Raw genomic sequence first — 13,879 nt, forward strand, 5'->3', positions numbered from 1 at the left:
AGTGCAAAGATAACGGTTGAACAAAAAAATCTGATGCAAGATTGCAAAGGAGAGCTCAAAACCGCATGGTCTTCAATGAGTGATGACTCAAGTGGACAAGAACAAGGTCTCAATGTTCCCCCACACAGTACACTCTTCAAGATCGGAAGATTGTTCTTCAACAGCCCATGCGACAAAAGCCAAGCATGCCAGGGGTTTATATGATGGTCCATAAGATGCAAAAAAAATTGATATCGCTAAGCCAGGAGAAGAGCCTCGCTATGTGTGGATTGCCACAGACTTGTCCTTAGATGAGGAGAAGTTATTAATTCAAACAATAAAGGAGTATCGCGATGTTTTTGCTTGGAGTTATAGAGACCTCAAAGGAGTTGATCCAAGCATATGTCAGCATACAATTCCATTGCGAGAGGATGCAAAGCCTTCCAAGCAACGTCCTTATACTTACAATGAGAATTTTGCATGAAAGATAAAAGAAGAAATAGACAAGCTCTTAGAAGCAGAATTTATCTATGAGATTGAACACACTGAATGGGTCTCCCCTATTGTAGTGGTGCCCAAGAAAAATGGAAAACTTCGAGTATGTGTAAACCTCAAGAAGGTAAATGCAGCTACTGTACGTGATCATTACCCACTTCCAATCACGGATCATGTTCTGGAACGAGTTGCAGGGAAAAAGGCATATAGTTTCTAAGTTGGATGGATTCTCCGGTTACAATCAAGTGTCAATTGATCCAAAGGATCAACACAAGACAGCCTTTGCTACTGAAGATGGCATCTTTGCCTATCATGTTATGCCATTTGGTCTAACAAATGCACTAGCAACCTTTCAGCGGTTAATGAGTCATGTATTCAAGGAGTACCTTAGGCAGTTTCTTGAGATCTTCATGGATAATTTATGTGTTCACTCACAAGAGCGTGATGATCATATAGAACACCTCAGACTTGTGTTTCAAAAGTGTCAAGTTTATCGTATATGCTTGAATCCTGACAAGTGCAAATTCATGGTAAGACAAGGAAAAATTTTGGGCCATATTGTTTCTCGCAATGGGATTTCAACAGATATGGATAAAATTGATGTCATTGTCTCATTACCTCGGCCTATCAACCCTAAAGGGGTACAAATATTCATGGGACATTGTGGCTATTATCGTTGATTCATCTACATGTACGCTGTCCTAGCCAGACCATTATATGCTCTTCTTGTAAAGTTTAATTGGACTGATGAGTGTGAGGAATCCTTTGAAAAGTTGAAGCAAGCATTAGTGACTGCACCCATCTTACGGGCACCAGATTGGAACCAAATCTTTTATGTCCATATTGATGCTTCAAACTTTGCAATTGGATGTATTTTGGCTCAATCGGGAGAACATAATAAGGATTTCCCAATCTCATATGCTAGTCGACAGTTGAACAATGCTGAGAAGAATTATACCACAATAGAAAGAGAAGGTTTGTCCATGATATATGCAGTGAAAAAGTTTCGCCATTACCTTTTGGCAAACAAATTCATATTTTTTGTGGACCATCAAGCATTGCTATATTTGGTGAATAAGCCTTGTGCAACTGGAAGGATTGTGAGGTGGTTTGTCATCCTTCTTGAGTTTGATTTTGAAGTGGCAGTCCAAAAAGGAACAACTCATCTTAGGGCAGATCATTTGTCTCGAATCACCTCTGGCGAAGCTCCTGTTGGTGGGTGTGGATGATGATATGTTAGATTCAACACTTTTCCTTATAGAGACAGCTCCTAAATGGTCTGAATCCATCTTAGAAATTTTGACAAGTGGGCAGATACAACTAGCGGGTCCTAATGTGGACATATGGTGACCATTCAAGTTAATCTCAGGGAGATTATATCGTCAGGGTAATGATGGAGTGTTGCGGCTTATACCTAACCCTGACCAATATGAGGAGATCTTGGAATGGGCACATGCAGGTATCGGTGGAATCCATGCATCAGCTACTACTTGTGTGCGATGTATATCTCAGGATGGGCAATGGTGGCCCACCATGCATGCGGATGCTGAAAAATTTGTTCGTAACTATGCTTCATGTCAAATTCAACAGCCAATTCATAATGTCACATTATTCCAAATTTCAACTACACCAAGTTGGAGTAAGTATATTGTGGACTATCTTCAGCATGGTCATACTAATCAAAAAATTCCTAAATATCGAAAGCATGCTATTGAAGTTGAAGCGGCAAACTATATGCTGATAGAGGGCCAACTCTACAAGAGGGGCAAGGATGGCAACTTACGCATGTGTGTATGTGAAGCTGACTACTTGAAAATCTTGACTCATGCACATGCAGGTGTTGGGGGGACACTTTTCGGGCAATACCACAGCTAAGTTGATTAGGTGGTCTAGGCTTTGGTGGCCAACCTTACAAATGGATGCTGAAGAATATGTAAAACGTTGAGACGATTATCAAAGGACCAAACCTCCCATCACAAAGGACAATATGCCATTGCGGCCTATGTTAAGCACACGTGCTTTTGCAAAATGGGGTATTGATTTTGTCTGTCCCATTAAACCTCCAGCTCATCACACGCATGCTGAATATATTATAGTCGCAACTGACTATTTGACCAAATGGGTAGAGGCAAAGGCTACAGTTAAAAATGATGCCAGAACCACAGCCAAGTTCTTGTATGAGTATGTGTTTACACGCTATGGCTTACCTATTGAAATCGTTAGTGATCAAGGTGTGCACTTTGTGAATGAGGTCATAGAGTTTTTGCTTCAAGAATTTATGGTAATTCACAAGCGTTCTGCATCCTATCATCCCCAGACCAATGGACAATTTGAGAGTACTAACAAGATTCTCTGCACAGCACTCACAAAGATTGTTGAGGGACATAGGACTGATTGGGAGCAAAAGTTACACTCAGTTCTTTGGGCATATAGGACAACCTATAAAACATCTGTGGGCACAACCCCATTTGAGCTTGCTTTTGGGCTAGATGCAATTCTTCCCATTGAATTTCTTGTACCTACTCTACGAGTTGCTAAACAATTGGACTGGACTGGTCATGAGCTTTCACAAGGCATTGATGAATTGGAAAAGCTTGATGAGACCCGCTTATTGGCGGTAATGGGGATGTATGCCGAGAAGAGGAGACAAAAGCAATGGTATGATAGAAATGTAACAACTGGCCGATTCAAAAAAGGGGACCTTGTGCTCTTGTACACACTTAAGAAGCATAAGAGAAAGCTCAAGAAACGTGGCCTAGGACCGTTTGTGATTAATGAGCTTACTCCAAGTGGTGCAGTGCATTTAGAGACACTAGAAGGTGAGCAAATGCCTAACTTCATTAATGGAAGTCGTCTCAAGAAATACAATGAACCACTCCATGCACACACTACAATCAAGAAAGAAATCATTCACCAATACAAGCTTACCACCATAGCCACAAGAGAGTGAGAGAAAGAAGGCAAGCCTCAAATTGTGAGAAGGGGGATTTTTTTGGCGAGAAATTGCGTGCGAGCAATTTCCAAAAAATGGTGAGAGCAGTTTTAAAATAATCAGGGTTTTTTGGCTACATACCTCTCTCTCTCTCTCTCTCTCTCTCTCTCTCTCTCTCTCTCTCTCTCTCTCTCTCAAATGCAAAATAAAATTATTCCAATAAAATGATACATCCCAATCAAAATAAAAATAGGGTTTAGGGGTTAGTACAAGTGCTTGCATGCCAAGTAGGGTTTTTGCTTTCTGACCATATGTGTGTGGGGTTTTTTGCTCTCTCTCTCTCTCAGGTTTCTGACACATGTACTGGCCATATAGTTAGCACACTATGTGTGTAGCAGATGGTCAATGTTCTTATCACTAGGCTTCCATGTTAGCATGAGACCTTGTTAAAAAAAATGATGGTCAGATACTCCTTTTACACATCCTACAGTCAAGTGACCACACTTACTACTCCCTTTATGACCCAAACCCTTTACTTGGATACCCACCATTGGAGCTCTCATAATTGCCCAAAATGTCTTGTTTATGGGTGCTTCCATTATGATTTTGTCACTTGATTCATATCTTGTGTCCACATCTTCATCTCGATAAAATTTATTTTCCTACGACATCCAATAGACTTCCTATCATGTGCACGTTGTACTGAGATCTATGACTAGCATCATCATCCACATCAATTACATTAGATTGTCGTCTCTTGTGTTGGGCTGATTCTTGATCACCTGCCAAAGGATTTATAGCCTTGTACATGGGTGTACCTGCAGTGGTGCTCTTTACTATCCTTACAACTTGTGTTGGGCTTGGAGTGTTTGCATTTTCCCTCTCAATGATCTTGTTTCCATACCAAGTCACTCCTCAATATTAAAAAAATGGGAAAAAGAAGGTGTCCAATTAGAAAGCTAAAATTTCTACCTTATCTTCCTTGAAGTTGACAAATTTCATGAAAAAAATAGGTATCCACAAGGATTTGGACCAAATTTCATTAAGAAATGCGAAAAAAAAATTTATCAAAAGGAGGAGTTGGATGTATTTTGTAAAGATATAGACATACTTTAAATTTTTCTCATGTTCTTGAAACTTGGATGTACTTTAAGTTTTTCTCATGTTCTTGAAACTTGGATTAGCTCTTTATTCCTATGCATTGACAACACCATGGATGATTAGATCTGACGAGCGATCTGCTTTGGTGATGCATGGAAATATGGCATCACTCACTTCTAACTATTTCCATGTCCCTCAAAAATCAAATCTTAAGTAGTGAGCATTGCAACATGTTGCATGATTGGAAATGTGGATCCAAGAAACCCATTAGGAGAAATACGAACTCAATTTTGGGCCTTGTAAAAGAAGTGCCAACTCATCTTAGAGAGAGAAAATAAAAAAGGTTTAAAACATATCCAAATTTGCAATTCGGCTCATTTTTTTACTATTATAATAATTAGTTTAAATATATTAAAATATACATATTCTTTCAATGAGGTTTCATCATGAGGTGGCATTCTTTGTTGGATGCACGTAAAACTTGTCAGAACCAAGATTTCACAGATTTGAGATAGTTATGCATTTAATAGATTCGAGGAAAGCTTTAATCATCATCTTGACCGTGGGGATTTTCTTGCTCTGAAACTGAAAGAAAACGTCCTTACTAATCGAGTTAATTCTTGTTTCAATTCTTTAATAGTTTTATGATGACAAAAAATACTAGCTTTGCAAATGAGAACATGAATCCAAATTTGGGGATTCCAATTAATCGACCTTCAACAACACATGGAGACACTCTAAACAGTAGTAGAAATGGTGCATGTAAAAGAGCATATGATGCTTACCATCTTCATGTGAACATACAATCTGAGTACCAGCCTTTGAGGAAACGAAATAAGAGATTTTTTTATGTTATGAGAAAAAAGAGCAAAGGAGGAATAATGGAGAGCGTCATTTGGACTTGTGGACCGATGGGTCAATGTATCCCAACATTTACAAATGCACCACCTCCATTTTCCAACATTACAAACCTACTACATTTCACGGGTGATGGTAGACAGAGAGAAAATGAAAGTTGGAAGTGGAGGGATAAAGAAGCGAGTACAGGCTGTAAGGTAATGTTAACTCTTGTTTCATATATATTTCTCTTTTTAGATTAGGTTCTTTCTTTGAAACTAGACATAAGTAATTAGATTTGGTATAATTCTATTTTTAGATCTTTATTACATCCAGAGTCCAAGGTACATTCCGAAGCTGGAGTGCATTACAGTCATTTGGTACCAAAAGGAATAGTGAAAGAGATGTATCAAAAGAGGTTTCAAAAAATCAATGAGAAGCATGTGTCCTCTTTTATGAACAAGAACCAGCTCAATGCAACTCAGGTGCAAGCATTGCTGGATGAGACTAGCATCTCTCAAAAGAGGTTTCAAAAAATCAATGAGAAGCATGTGTATCAAAAGAGGTTTCAAAAAATCAATGAGAAGCATGTGTCCTCTTTTATGAACAAGAACCAGCTCAATGCAACTCAGGTGCAAGCATTGCTGGATGAAACTAGCATCTCTCAAAAAGCATATAGTATACTGTTTAAGGCACTAGGAGAGAAATGTCAAAGTAAGAAGCATACAGGTTCGTGACTTCCAAAACCAATGCAACTAAAGTTTGCACGCCAACATGTGAACTCAAAGGTGTTTGAGAAGCTTGGTTCACTAGTACATATTGAAGCAACATTCATTGCTAAAGATAGAGAGGTACTTTTTAACCAGCACAACAATATTTTCTTTGATCTTGAAGCTTTGCAAAGGTACGGAGTTCAGTTCTTTGAGATTAATCAAGAAGAATGTGAAGGAGTTCTAAAGTTTGTTTTGAAACTGGATGAGTGTGAGATTTTAAAGAACAAAAAAATGGAGAGGGTTACTATCACTCTAATGAACAAGGCCTTAAACACATCAATTACAAAAGATGATGCAAGATATTTCAGTGTTCAATCAGAGAATAACATATTGCCACTTGGATCTTTTGAGGTATCTTCTTTATCATTAAATATGACTGTGTATTACGTTGAAATAATTTAAACACGAAACTTGTATTCAAACATGAGCTTCTTCCTAATGACACAGGTGGATAAAGAAGACTTTGTAATTTTTCATTGGGTGTTTCATCAAACTACAATTCCATCACTGATTAGTGAGCAAAGAAATGGAAGGACCCTTCATGTGCCTGGGTTCGGTGACTATAAAGTGGAATGGCACATGGCAGGTGATTGGAAGACTCTAAAATGCATGTATAACATAAGCAAAGGTGAAAATGCAAAGAGTCCATGTCTATATTGCACGTCAAGTGCCAAGACTTTAGATCGTGTACTATGGAATAAAGCTCCTTTGCAGGCATTTAAAAGATAAAGATTCCAAAGCAGTGCTTGATATTCCTCTATCCAGAGTGCACATATGCACATTGCATGCACTATGTAGAATTGTAGAGAAGCTGGTGTATTTGTACATATGCTTTGCATGGATGTTAAAGCCTAAAAAAGAATCTTTAAAATCAATCAAAGCAATAGAAAAAGTTCTATTAGTCATTGGCTTGCATGGGGGGCATGTTAAAATTGAGGAGGACAACAAGAGGTCACAAGGGGGCAGCAAAGTACCAAAAAAACCATCAATAGGTGGTGTGAAACCTAAAAGATTTTTGTCATACTGCCTCAAAGCCTATCGAGATAAAAACAAGTAAAAGATGTTTAATCGATGGAAAGATCTACATAATGCAATCAAGGACATTGGAAATGAAGGTTTAATCCAAAATCAGAAGGTAGATGTGTGGATTTCACTTGACAAGATCTTTGCATTCATGGAGAAAAAGAGCTGGAGCAATAGTGAGATAAAATTATTTGAAAACATATTAGAGACTTGGAGGAAGGCATTCATTGTGCAAGATGGAGTGATCAACATGTAACTCATTACATGGTAAGAACTTTAAAAACTGCTACAATCTCAATACTGTGAGACCAACTAATACATACATCTGATTTTTTTCTGTTTTGTCATTGATTGCAGCATATACTATATAATCATACACCATATTTCGCAAAGACATACAGTTCATTGTCAATATGGTCAACTCAAGGCGGCATGGAGAAGGCACATTACATGGCAAGAACAGGTTACTTTAAGCACACTAGACAATGTGGAGGCAAGAATCGAGCCAATAGTCTTTTAGAGTTACATCAATGGACTTACAGGAAATTGATTCACAAAGCAAAACAAAAAGACACATTCAAGACCTCATCATTGACACGTGCAATACAATTGATTAATAAAGAAAAATGACAATGTGCTTGGAATCAATCAAGTGCAAGAGAGCGCCATTAGTTGTGGCGTCGCTCAAGAGTCAAGGTTGGAAGAAGGTGGTCTAGATGAGGTGGGCTCGATCTTCTTCAGTGGTCTTCCTTCTTCGTCTTGCTTTTCCTCTTCTTCCTCTTCATCTGCCAAGAGATCTATTTTTGGCATTTACACCGTTGGAGGCAACAGTTCTGACCAGCTTTTTCTTGTCTTTATTAGATATCTTTTTCCATATGGATGCAATGTGTCTGGGTCTGTAATTCTTGGTGATAATAGCATGTGATGTATATGACAGGTAGTAGGGGCATCTTAGTGCTTGGCAACCATACCCCTGACCAAACACTCATAGTGCAAACTATTTCTCAATAAGCACCACCTTCTCAACATTTAAAGGCACTTTGTGTCTGCCACAAAACCTAGATAGTACTTTGAATGCAAATAAAGAAAATTTTGCATTGTCTTTTGAGAACTCCTTGTGAAATATAATGATCTGTATTAAAATTGTAAACATCACATGACTCATGTCCCTACTTGCTGTTGCAATTTTAAGAAGCAAGTGTCATAAATTGCATGTACCTTTTGATGATTCAAATGTCTTACATATTGAATGAGAGCAACATCCTTTCGATGATCTGTTGACTTTGAAGTAGAAGCTCTGGATGATCTTGAGCCTCCTACTCTCTTCAGGAAATCATCATCATATACAAAAACCTGGTACCAATGTTATATGTTTAATTGACACAATCGACAAAGTCCACGTAAATCAAATTCTTATAGTTTGAAAAATCTTCGGCTCTATTACGTGTTGATTTTCATCACCCTCAATGGATCTTATACACAAAGGGATCATGGACTTACTGTCTTCATGCATAGTAGGTGCCAAAAATTTTCCCATATCTGCCAAACAAAGACGGTCGGCAATTGCTGCAGCCTCCTCCTCGGAAGGCAATTGGGTTTCATATGTCCTAGCTTCATCGAACATCTTCTTTAATATCTCCTTGCCAGGCAAGCAGGCACTCGGAGTCCTGAACTGCAGAATCAGCTCTAGTAGATAATTGTCAACTCCTTCCTCTATCCAACCCATGTGTGCTTTACTAAAATTTGCTAAGGCAGCCAAGCAAGTCTTACGAATATTGAAATGTTGCATAATGTCTGTTAATAATAATACATAATTAGCTTGGGCTACCATAGTAAAGTTGGGCAAGGAAGGTAGTGACAATTCCCCCTGTTCATTCTCATTAGATTGACTATCTTCCAATGAAATAGGTGCTGCATCGAAGGGGATAAGGGATGCATTAGCCTCAAAGGTTTCCTTTTCGGCCTCTGCCCTCTCCTCTGCTGGGTCTATAGCCACCTCTTTCTCAACCCCATCATCCTCGACTGGCACTTGAGTGCTTGCCAAAGTCACTGTTTCAGGCTCTGAGTCCTCAGTAAAGAAGATGTAGAAAATAAAGAAAACCATAACTAAATTGGAGCAGGCAACACTTCTATGGGTGTATTGGGCATTTCTCCTCTACTCTATTGTTGTGCAGCTGGGAATCTTTTCAAGACAACGGCTAAGCCTCCTTTTCATGACTTTGTCTGTTGTTGTTGCAAAATCAGATGGATGAACATATCGTTCACCATCGGACATAATGATATTGGCAGAAACAGTGTCTTCATACTCCTGCTCACGATCACTGAGAACAATCCTACAAGAATTAATGATGTTCTCAAGAGAAAGTTCCTTGTTAAACATTGAAGACAACTCATGCAAACGCTCGTGGGCTTGTGCATTATACAAGAACATAAACATCTTTTTTGCACTCTTCTACCTCGTCATCCAATTCGTAGACAATGTCTAACTCTTTCGAAGACATGCCAAAAAAAAACATTTCAGTCAATTAGAACATGCATGATTATTATACATGGGCTCAGTACCTGGCGATAAGAAGATTTAGATATACACATGGAAGCCCCTTGTCGCTTAGTACTAGCACCAAAAAAAGAGGGACCAGTACCAAGTAGTAGAGGGCTCACGCGGAATTCATGAGCCCATCACCGCTTGGGAACTGACCCCTAAATTTAAAGAGACTTAAAGGGGTCAATAAGTTTTTTTGTTTTTTTTAGATGAAGCCTTTTATATTAAATAAAAAACATACAAGAGGCATATTTTGTATTTTAGTTGTATTTTGTAAGCTGAAATAGTGTGTCTTCTAGGCCTGAAAATTTAAGGCCTGCCCTAAGCTTCGACTTGAAGGCCTATAAACTTAATTGACCTTCATGTTTACACACTACTACTCTAGAAAATTTGATTTCAATTGAAACCTTAGTTTCTATGGTGGCCTTCACCTGAAGGTTAAAACTAAAATGCCTTTGAAGGCCGTTGCAGCGTTAAAATTTTAGGGCCCAATTTTTATTTCTCCAACCATCCGAGTGGCTGGAGGTTTTTGCTTTAGTGGAGGGGGGCTAAAACCAGATCGCCCCCCACCTCATTGTGTGTGTGTGTGTGTGTGTGTGTGTGTGTGTGTGTGTGTGTGTGTGTGTGTGTGTTCCTTTTGAGTGTTTTTGAGAGAGAGAGAGAGAGAGAGAGAGAGAGAGAGAGAGAGAGAGAGAGAGAGGGAGGGAGGGAGGGAGGGAGGGAGGGAGAGAGAGAGAGAGAGAGAGAGAGAGAGAGATGGGCATACCTGTAAAAAAAATTGAAAGCTTTGGTGATGGCATTGGCAATACAGAGGGACGGCGATGCATTGGCAATGGCATTGGCATTAGCGTTGGGGATGCAGAGGGACGGCAACGTAGGTAACTCAACGCAAATGGGTGTCTCAGCTTATCATAGAGCTGGTTAGCTTTGAGGATTTCCTATTAGACTTAAACCTAGAAGGATTTTAGCTTGCAAAGGAAATTTATGAAATAGTATAAATTTCTAAAAATGTATGTTCCAAATTGCTTGATTTGCTGGTTTGAGAAGAGTCCAATGGGAATTTGGGTACGTTTCTCAAAACTATTTTCCTCAAACACTGCTCCCAAGGGAGATTTGGGACATTATCGACTCGTACCACACGAGGAGATTTGGGACGTTATCGACTCATACCACTCATGCGGACATTTAAAAGGTCGGATGCATTAATGACGTGTCAATATGGTATGTACTATGTGCTCACTCCTCTCCTTTCTTGCATGTGTTTATTTTTTTCACCTCTGAGTCTTTAACAAAATAGCAAGAGCCAAACGCCATCGCTACTACATCCATCGTCCTTCGAGTCTCTGACTACATCAACATACTCAACGCCCCCCAAGCTAAGCCAAACGCCATCGATCGCTCCATCCATTACAGGTATTTCAGAGTTCTTTTAGACCCTCTATTAATGTTTTACTGTCTCTTTTGTGAATGTGATAATAGTGTCTGTACAAAGTGCTCAGGGCATTGGGGTCCTTCTAGTCCCATATCACTTAATACTAACCCCCTTGGCTCACGTTGCCCCGTGGGTCTAGTACCAAGAGATATTGCTTTATATCGCTTGGTACCGACCCCACTGTGAGATAACATTGGCCATGGGGTCAGTACCAAGCAATTCAAAGCCCTCTGGACTCCTATTTATTTCATATCACTTGGTACTGACCCCATTGTGATAACGTTGGCCATGGGATTAGTACCAAGTGATTCGAAGCCCTCTGGAGTCGTGTTTGTTTTATATCACTTGGTAACGACCCATTGTCATAATATTTTTCATGGGGTCACTACCAAGCGATTCAAAGGCCTCTGAAATCCTATCTGCTTTATATCGCTTGGTACCGACCCCACTGTGATAACGTTGGCCATGGGGTCAGTACCAAGCGAATCGAAGCCCTTTGGACTCCTTTGTTTCATATTGCTTGGTACCGACCCCAGTGTGATAACATTGGTCATGGGGTCAGTACCAAGCGATTCGAAGACCCCCTCTGGAGTCCTGTTTGTTTTATACCGCTTGGTAGCGACCCATTGTCATAATATTTTTCATGGGGTCAGTACCAAGCAATTCAAAGGCCTCCGGAATCCTGTCTGCTTTATATCTCTTGGTACTGACCCCACTGTGATAACGTTGGTCATGGGGTCAATAAACAAGAAATTCTAAGCCCTCTGGACTCTTTTTTGTTTCATATCACTTGGTTCTGACCCCATTGTCATAATGTTTTTTGTGGGGTCAATACCAAGCGATTCGAAGCCCTCTGGAGTCCTGTTTGTTTTATATCACTTGGTGGTGACCCCATTGTCATAATGTTTTTCATGGGGTCAGTACCAAGCGATTCAAAGGCCTCCAGAATCCTCTCTGCTTTATATCGCTTGGTACCGACCCCACTGTGATAACGTTGGTTATGGGGTCAATACCAAGCAATACAATGTACTCTGGAATCCTATTTGTGTTATATCGCTTGGTATCGCTTGGTATTGACTTTTTTTAATGTGTTTCTCATCATGCTTTGTTTATTTCTTTAGATGGCTCGTACCAAGGCAACTGATCGGAGGCTTGAAAGACCTATCGAGTCATTGTTGCAAGCACAAGGTAGAACAAGGAGGTACCAAGCTCACAGGGTAGTTTTGCAGGAGCTTCGTCGCATTGAGCGACACATGCAGCTTGTGATATCCAGGCTCCCTTTCCAAAGGATTGTGCATGAAATCTGTGAGGAATGGAGTATTGGCATGCAGTGGAAAGCATCTACATTATTATGTCTTCAAGAAATCATTGAGAACTGGATCATCAAGTTTTTTGAAGATGCTTATTTTCTCGCCCGCTCATGCCCATAGGCTGCAATGGCCAATCTTAATGTCACGATGACAGACGATGATCTTCTTGATGATAATTTAGTCAACACTAAATAGTTTAAGGCTCTAGAGTCCCGTAATTTGGACATTGAGGCCAAGTACGATAAGAAGAGTTAAAGGATAATATGTAAGCTTCTACCACTGTAAGTGCTTTAGTGGGAGGGATGCCAGTAGTAGCTCCCGGCCTAAGGGGGCAACATGAATGTCGGTACATCTCATCCTAGAGATAATGCTGCTATTCCAATAAAAGATTTGAAACCTCCAACTTTTAAGGGGAGAAGAAGGATCACAATAAGGATATGGTCAACACTTTTTTACAAAAGTGGCAGGATTTGCATCGATTGCACCAAACTCTAGAGGAGATATGTATGCTTGAAGCGAGCTTAACTCTAGGAGGTAAAGCATACAAGTGGTGAATGATCTTGGATTCTGGAACTCTGCCTACTATATGGGCTGAATTTGAAAGTGCATTCATGAAAGAATTTCTTCCTGGAAATGAGATGGATCGTAATTGGGAAGCGTCATGGATTTATTTGCGGATTAGACTTGGACTATAAGATTAAAGTTAAAAAAAATGAGCCGAAAACTTTAGAAGAAGCAATTAAGTTTGCTCAAATTTTTTACAACACTGTCAGAAAGAAAAGCGTGTGCAGAATGCACAATGAACACCTAATGTGTCCAAGGGTTCCAAACATCAAGGTAAAAATAAGAGGAAGGGACCTAACCAAAAGAATGACCAATCTAAGAAGTCTAAAGGACCATAAAATTTTTTAAAGCATGAGGATCTTGAAAGAGCTAAAAAAGAAAATTTATGTTTTCACTACAGGGTCATAGTAAACTACAGTGTCCTAAACTTAAAGAAAATGAGAAGAATCAGGGTGATCAAAGTAAAGAAAAGCAAGTGCACACTATTCAAGTGCTCCCTCTAGAGACTTCTTGTAAGTTTAAAGAGGTTCAAGTTTACCATGTTGATTCTACTCATGAGTGTTGTGTAACGTCATCGATGTGGGTGCCAACATTTGGACCACATGAGTTGGTTCGATTGTATGGTCACGTTAAGGGTCACAAGGTACTAGTTATGATTGATGATAGTGCCACACACAATTCGTGAACTATACTTTAGTCAAGAAATTAAAGTTACCGGAAAGTTCAAGTGACCATAAGTATGTGGTTTCTTTGATTAACAGTTATGATAAAGATGTATGGGATACAGTAGTTCGTGATGTCCCATTAGTCATTCAAGGTCATGAGATGCATTTGGATTTTAAAGTTATGCATCTCACTGTGGATGTCATTCTAGGTCGTGAGTGGTTATAT

The 13,879-nt window shown here is 39.5% G+C and overlaps 1 pseudogene; it reads left to right on the forward strand.

Annotated features, from left to right (window-relative positions):
• Positions 1-6,372: 6,372 nt before the first annotated feature.
• On the forward strand, positions 6,373-12,544 carry LOC147636227 (uncharacterized; annotated as a pseudogene).
• Positions 12,545-13,879: the final 1,335 nt, after the last annotated feature.

Source organism: Cibotium barometz, chromosome 8 (genome assembly GCF_041138505.1).
Source record: "Cibotium barometz isolate CiBa-2024 chromosome 8, ASM4113850v1, whole genome shotgun sequence".
NCBI lineage: Eukaryota > Viridiplantae > Streptophyta > Polypodiopsida > Cyatheales > Cibotiaceae > Cibotium > Cibotium barometz.